This window comes from Schistosoma mansoni, assembly GCF_000237925.1.
Source record: "Schistosoma mansoni, WGS project CABG00000000 data, supercontig 0177, strain Puerto Rico, whole genome shotgun sequence".
Classification (NCBI taxonomy): domain Eukaryota; kingdom Metazoa; phylum Platyhelminthes; class Trematoda; order Strigeidida; family Schistosomatidae; genus Schistosoma; species Schistosoma mansoni.
Genome location: NW_017386061.1, coordinates 293,038 through 300,870, shown reverse-complemented (window position 1 = coordinate 300,870; position 7,833 = coordinate 293,038). Strand labels below are relative to the sequence as shown.

Below are 7,833 nucleotides of genomic sequence, written 5' to 3'. Positions count from 1 at the left end.
TCATAAAAGTGAGAACTTCTTTGCTTATTCACTTAGTATTGTTTGTTTGGATCTTCCCATCGATGTGTTTAGGACTGCAACTGGTCAGTCTCTAATTGGCATATGTGCATACTGTGCGTATTGCCTTGATATAGCCTTAATTCTACTGCTAACCACTATCCATCTCTGCTTACCATGCTTGTGAATTAAGGCTATATCGAGGCGATACGCACAGTATGCACATATGCCAATTAAAGACTAACCAGTTGCAGTCCTAACACATCGATGGGAAGATTCCAACAAACAATACTAAATGAATTTGAAATCTTAATTGTTTGACTGAACCACTAGCTCGAGATTTTTATGTGAAAAACCTTTTCGAAAAAAAATCCAGTAAATATTTTGTTTCTTTCCTAATTCTCATTTTTATCATATCAAATGTTTTTATTATTTATGTTATTTGATCTCTTGGCAGCTTAATTTTCGTCTAAGTGTATACATTTCAGTCTTTCTTAATTTGTAATGATAAATAATTGGTCGTTAAATTAATTTGAGTTATTCAACTAAACGTTTTCTTCATCACAAAATCAAGCGAATGAAAGTGTGTTATTCTTATAACAATGTTATCAATGTATGTTTATCAACTTTGTAGGTAACTCATTATACATACATTTATTTGACATTAGCAGAAGTAGTGACCAGAAATTCGATAGAGATACCTTAAACTCTAGAAAATCATATACTTTGAAAAGATTTCAGGTGTAGAGCTGGTTTCTTCTTCTTTAATAGACATTATAAAGGAACTTGAAAGGTCAAATTGAATTCGAAACAGTACACCGAATAAATCCCTGTATGTTGGAAAAAAGCTACCTATCATTAATTTACTAGTTATTGTGGATAACATTTACAAGAGGTTCCACTATAAGTAGTTTAATTTGTAAAAATTTCTATTTATATATTGAGTTTCTCCTAAAGTGTACTCTGAGTACAATATTATGTGGGTATAATTTTCATGCAACATACATATTTAATAGAATTCATTTTGTTTATGAATTTAGGTAGAGCTGAGGTGATAATTTACTCGGGAAAAAACATGAGTTTTATTATTTAATTACTTGCTTACTTACGACGCCGACCAGCATTCTCCAACCCACTCTGTCCTGGACCTTCCTTTCTAGTTCTATACAACTTTTGTTCATTCTTCTCATGTCTGTCTCCATTTCTGTCTTCCTCTTTTCCTTTGACCTTCAGGATTCCATGTGAGGACTTGCCTTGTGACGCAGTTGGGTGCTTTCCCCAATATGTGACCTATCTACTTCCAGCGCTTCTTCCTAATTTCTTCCTCCACTGGAATCTGGTTTGTTCTCTCCCACAGTAGCCTGTTACTGATAGTGTCTGATCAACGGATCCGAAGTATTTTCCGTAGACAACTGTAAATAAACACCTATATCTTCTGGATGATGGCTTTCGTAGTTCTTCACGTCTCGGCCCCATACAGTAGAACTGTCTTGACATTTGTATTGAAAATTCTGATCTTGGTGTTGGTTGATAATTGTTTTGAGTTCTAGATGTTCTTCAGTTGTAAATATGCTGTTCTTGCTTTGCCGATCCGCGCCCTCATTTCTGCATCAGATCCACCGTGTTCATCGATGATGCTGCCCAGATATGCAGAGGTTTTCACATCCTCCAAAGCTTCTCCGTCAAGTGTGATTCGATTGGTGCATGTTGTGTTGTATCGGAGAATCTTGCTTTTCCCTTTGTTCATATTGAGACCTACCGCTACACTGGTCGTCTTCTCTTGCATTTGTTGTTGTGTGTGTGATAGAAGAGCCAGATCATCTGCGAAGTCTATATCGTCCAGTTGCATCCTAGCTGTCCACTTTATCTCGTGCTTCCCTCCAAATGTTGACATCTTAATGATCCAGTCGATCAGCAGGAGAAAGAGAAAGGGTAAGAGTAAGCAACCTTACCTGATACCGTTCTTTACTTCGAACGAGTCAGTGATCTGTCCTCCATGCACGATTTTGCAGTTTAATCCATCATAATAATTCCGTATGATGTTGACTATGTTCTCAGGCACGCCGTAGTGTCGAAGACGGCTGTATAGTGTTGTCCTGTCTGCGCTATCAAATGCTTCCTCGTAATCAATGAAGTTGATGTAGAGTGATGAATTCCATTCAATTGATCGTTCCATAATGATCTGTAGAGTTGCGATTTGGTCTATACACGATCGATCCTTACGAAATCCAGCCTGTTGGTCTCGAAGTTGTATGTCAACGGAGTCCTTCATTCTGTTTAACAATATCCTGTTGAAGACTTTTCCTGGTATTGAGAGAAGAGTGATGACCCTGTAGTTATCACACTTTCTGAGATCGCCTTTTTTTGGTATTTTGATCAGAAGTCCTTCTTTCCAGTCTGTTGGTACTTGTTCTTCATCACAAGTTTTGCTAAAGAGAATTTCGAGTATCTTTGCAGTTGCTGCTACATCTGCTTTCAGTGCTTCTGCTGGAGTGTTGATTGTATAATATAACTCTGAAATAGTTAATTCACTTATGATACAACTCTGAAAGATTTCTTGCTAACATTAATTATTATTTAACCTATATATATGTTTTTTTTTTCTGGGTTCAATCTCTAGAAATATAAATAAATTCACTGTCTACTTCTGGTATGGGGAACAAAGACTTGGTTGACTCAAGTATGATTGATATACATATTGATTTATTTTTTAATTTTTTATGACATGTAATCACATTTTAAGGAGTAGTAATTATATTAGTTATATTTGTTAGTTATAAGCGTGTTTTATTTCATTGAACATATAAACATTGGTACAATGAGGCACCAAATACATATGCGCCACACAATAAATATGAGACCAGTAGCAGTTATCATTGATTTCTGTGAGGGCTGTGATACTGCGCGAGCGCCCAAACCGAGCCAGGTGGTTTTCTTAGGAGGTCACGACTGGAACCTGTGACCTAAAGGTCTAATCCACAAGGCAATGGAGCAACTTAAGGAGATGCAGTCCCCCGGTGACCAACAATAGGTTCATACGCCATTTGTTTCCTTTGGTTCCTGGAGCCCATGTTTACCACTGGTTTGGAATCAGGGTTTTTCAACTTTCCTAGGTGGACTCTCTATATTCTTTAACCCGGTTAAAGCACCGGACATTGGCTTTTCGTCCTCTCAATTTCGTAAACGACAGTAATGCCTTGGGAAGGCAGTGAGTAGGACTTCCCTGACAGTGGTTGTATACGCGTGTTCACGTGAGAGCAGTTTGAGATGAAGAGCTGACTCTCCCGACCCTAGGCCGTATCAGGTCATTAGGGGGTGCTTAATTTTATGATATCGCATACACTTATATTTGTCCAATAAAATATTAATTAATCAAGGTCAAATAATACTCAGTCTAATGGATACAAATCTAACTTAATTGGTGTCATATAGAAATTCAGTATATTCAGATATTCGTTTTAGGTGTCAAATTAAACTCTCATACAGTGTCTTTATGTTTTTACTCACATCTTCCGATTCATAATTTTCCTGTTGAAGTATCAAGACATATTTAAGAATCTAAAGACTACCTCTTTGTTTATAGAAACAGTTATATAACTAATACCATACAGAATCCAATTATAACGGCTTTACAAAAATCCCATTTGTTTAATTAAAACCAAATGATATTTATTAACTGAAATATAAATAAATATTTTCATAGTTGAAAGCGTGAGTCAATTGAAGCTACACGTGGAAAACCTGGAAGCACTAGATGGCCGTTTCGTCCTTTTGTGGGGCTCCTCAGCAGTGCACATCCACGACCTGACCTCGCGAGATTCGAACCCAGGACCTACCAGTTCCGCGCCAGAGCACTTAACCACTAGACCACTGAGCCGGCATCCGATAGTGTTTATGTCTAACTCCAACCAGGCAGGTCCTGGGTTCGAATCTCTCGAGGTCAGGTCGCGGATGTGCACTGCTGAGGAGTCCTACAAAAGGAAGAAACGGCCATCCAGTGTTTCCAGGTCTAGCTTCAACTATGAAAATACTAAATCTCCACAAAACCCCTTCTGAAATATAAATAAAAAATTATCTTTTTTTAACTCATTCTAAAATGGATTGAATTATCTTGTTTTTGACTGAAATTTCATTAGTCTTAATTGAAATGTATATGTTACAGTTCAACTATTCTATTCTAGTTTTCTTTTTGATTAATTAACACGTATATCATGTATAAATGCGTCAAATAATTCTAATCAAAACAAACAAACAAACAAAAATACACTTTTTTTAGATGTGTAAATTAATGTGTTCATAGTATAAAAAAAAGAAAAAAATAATCATGTGTTTATGACAATCGTTCATTTTTATCTAATTGTAACTAATCAATAAATAAATACCCAAGTTAAAAGAAGTAAAAAGAAAAAAAAATCAATTTACTGACTTACCTCTAACCCCTGATATTTTTTTCTGGTGTTACGTCACATGACCAATCTACTAAACGAGTTAGTTAAATATGAACAAAAAAATTATTTTTTTCAACTTATAATTATTGTTTGAATTTTATGTTAAATAAAGTTTTGTTGGATCGAAATGACGAATTTTTGAAGTCATGGTATTCTATGAGCTGAATGTTTAAGTTATTAGGCGTTCATTATCTTTTTAAACAAAATCATCACCTATTTCAAAAACAGGTCTTCTTTTTTGAAATATAAGCTGAGCAGGTTGTCAAGAAGGACAGTTAAGGCTTAATTGTCAAACCATTCAGCTCAGATAACACAACAACTTTAAATTCCTCATTCTGAGCTACGTCATACTTTTAGATCACTGAGTAAAGGTCCAAAATTCCATAGTTTTTAAACCTCTATTTTACTAAGATTTAGATGAATGATCACAAACTTGACTGATTTAATAGATGCGTGTGAATTTCACTTTATGTTAGAGTAGAATCTAATGAAAACAGTGTTATTCAGTAAGGATATGGTGTTAATATGGTTTTGAATAGAGCAAATATGTCTTGAAGTCCAATGCTACACATTACTCTCACTGACACGTAATTATCAATAACATTAAGTTTCCCATAATCAGGAGTCAGTCAGTCACAACGTAGAACTTAGTACGTACGTACATTAGTTCGAGTTGCCATACCACATTAGCACAGAGATGCAGTTGTCGATTCAAATCCCATAGTGGTAGAGGAAGTAAGAGTATAAGCAGTAATCGGAAAGATTAGGGTTTGAAGATGTTATTAAAGGAGTATAATCCAGTGAAATAAATTTGGAAAGAAAAAAAGGGACATGAAGAATTCAGAAGGTTAGAATTTGGGAGAACACAAAGACTGAATGCATCTGCGCCATTGCAAACGATTTTGAGCCATGTCATCCAAGGTCTCTAACCATCGGATGCTATCATCTCGTGGATCCCTACCAGGTAGTTTACACCTACCAACATGGCTCAGTCCAGTTGTCAATGACTTCATGGATTTGTGCTACGTTTTGGTCTGGCCACCCCTAGCTTTCTTCCAACCTACTCGTACACCATAAAACATCGCACGTAGGGGCAGTTTTACACTTTTTACATTATTTCAATCCCATCCTTGATATTCACTTCATTCATGTCAAGCATAAACTGGTTATTCTTCAGTTACGTAGGATGGTCATGGCCTAATATCACGAATTATCTGAAGTTGAAAATATGGACTGTTGAATTTCAGCTGAATGATTTAAAAGTAATCCACTTGCCACATGATTTGAACGTTTTTGGTCATATCCTACTCGAAGCCGTTGATAATTAGTGTTGAGGAACCCCAAAATAGTACGAAACAGCCATCTAAGCTTTTTAGTTTCTAATGACACTCCGAACTGATCTCAATATGTAATGAAATTCAGCTATATGTATTTATTAGGCCGAGTATCTGTTCACATAACTCAGCAATAATGTTTCGAACATGTTCAGGTAGCCCAGATATTAAAGCAGGCCATCTTTTAACCCAATCATGAGCCGATCTTAGACACCTATTAAAAATATGGGAGCGCTGGACAGCCGTTTTGTTCTAGCATGGATCTTCTCGGCTCTGAGAATCCACGACCCACCCCAACCGGGAAACGAATTCAAAACCTTCGTTCTCACAAGTATAGGTAGTGTCTAGACCATTGATCCAGGATCCAATGACGTACAATTCGAACTCCAATCAATTCACTATATTGTGTGACTATTTTCTAATGTCTTCTGTGGGTACAATTTCTATACCCGGTCAATATGCAAACTTTCTTAGTTTTGTTCCTTTACAATACAAAAGGAACCTGATTAAGACATTACACCATAGAGTCAAGACTATGTGCTCTCGAGATACGGTTGAAGATGAAAAAAGGCATCATACACGCCCCTGAAAGAAAATGGATATCCGGAGAAATTTATAAATAAATACATAGCCAACAAAAGAGAGCATGAAGAATGCCTAATTATGAATAAAAATTCTCTGTATATACGCCTACAATTCAGAGGCGATGCACCTAGTGAAATGCTAAGACTGAAGTTACGAAGATCAATCCAAAGAACTTTTAATGCAAACAAACTACAACTAATGTTTTCCACGCGTCCAATGATCACTCCGAAGTTGAAAGATAAATTGCCTAGACTAGCCACTTCTTTCTGTATTTATCAGTTCAACTGCTCTTGCGGGGCACGTTATATAGGCAGATGTTCTAGGAATTTGTATATTTGAGTTCGTGAGTACCTCCCAGTGTGGTTAAGCAAAGGTGTAGTTAAAACGGTTAACAGCTCCATTTTAGCCCATTTGATTCAGACGGGACATACAGCCAACATGGAGCATTCTTTCGCAATAATATATCGTATTATCAACAGTCTACCTAATTCCGTCAGATTAAGAATCTGCAGACGGCTGAGGCAATTGCTATTCGGGTCAAAAAGCAAGAGCTTTGCATCTAAAAGAAATATGTTCATCCGCTCCTTTTACACTGGCCAACTTCAGGGTCAACTTGTTAATAATCAATTTTATAATATGGTGACATTAATTTGATTGATGTTCAAACAAACAATACTAATTGAATTTGATTGATGTTCATTTTTATATCCTAATTTTATTTTACCTACATATCTTATCATTGTCATCATTATTATTATTACAATTGCTAACCTTCTAGAAAAAATTTATTCGGCATCCACTCCTATCTACTATATCTGACCTAATTCATATTATTCTACATATTACGTAATTTCTGATTTGTAATCCCATTGCTCTATCTCATCCTATATCAACTATATTCATTCTCATCATTTATCTTACGATTTTATTTCACCTATAAACTGATTCAAGTTATAAGCAAAGATGGATAGTGGCTAGTGGTGGAGTCCAAGTCGTGCGTTTCGTCCCATTTGGGACTCGTCAGATGGATGTACCTGCATCTCAGAGTTGATGTTCCGTCTGGGACTCGAACCCAGTACCTTTCGATTCAAATGCCATAGCGTTATCCACTCAGCTACTGAGTCCTGATATTTATTTACTTATTCATTTAAACACATAAATATTGGTACAAGGAAGCACCAGATAAATATGCGCCTCACAAATCTCATTTGATTTGTGTGAGGGCTGTGATACTGTCCGGGTGCCCAGACTGAAGCAGGTAGTTTTCTCAGGGGGCCACACCTCGAGCCTTTGACCTAAGGGTCTAGTCCACAAGGCAGTGGAGCATCGTGAGGAGATGCAGTCCCATGGTAGACGGTGACCGACGATTGATTCATACGCCATTTGTTCCTTCAGGGTACTGGAGCCCATTTGCACCATTGGTTTGGAATCAGGGTTTTCCAACTCCCTTAGGTTGACTTTCCGTGTCC

General features: G+C 36.8%; 1 non-coding gene across 1 annotated transcript; it reads right to left on the bottom strand.

Moving 5' to 3' along the window:
- Window positions 1-7,416: 7,416 nt before the first annotated feature.
- On the bottom strand, window positions 7,417-7,488 carry Smp_tRNA_02059_Pseudo_TTG.1.1. Its single transcript has one exon. It is a non-coding gene (tRNA).
- Window positions 7,489-7,833: the final 345 nt, after the last annotated feature.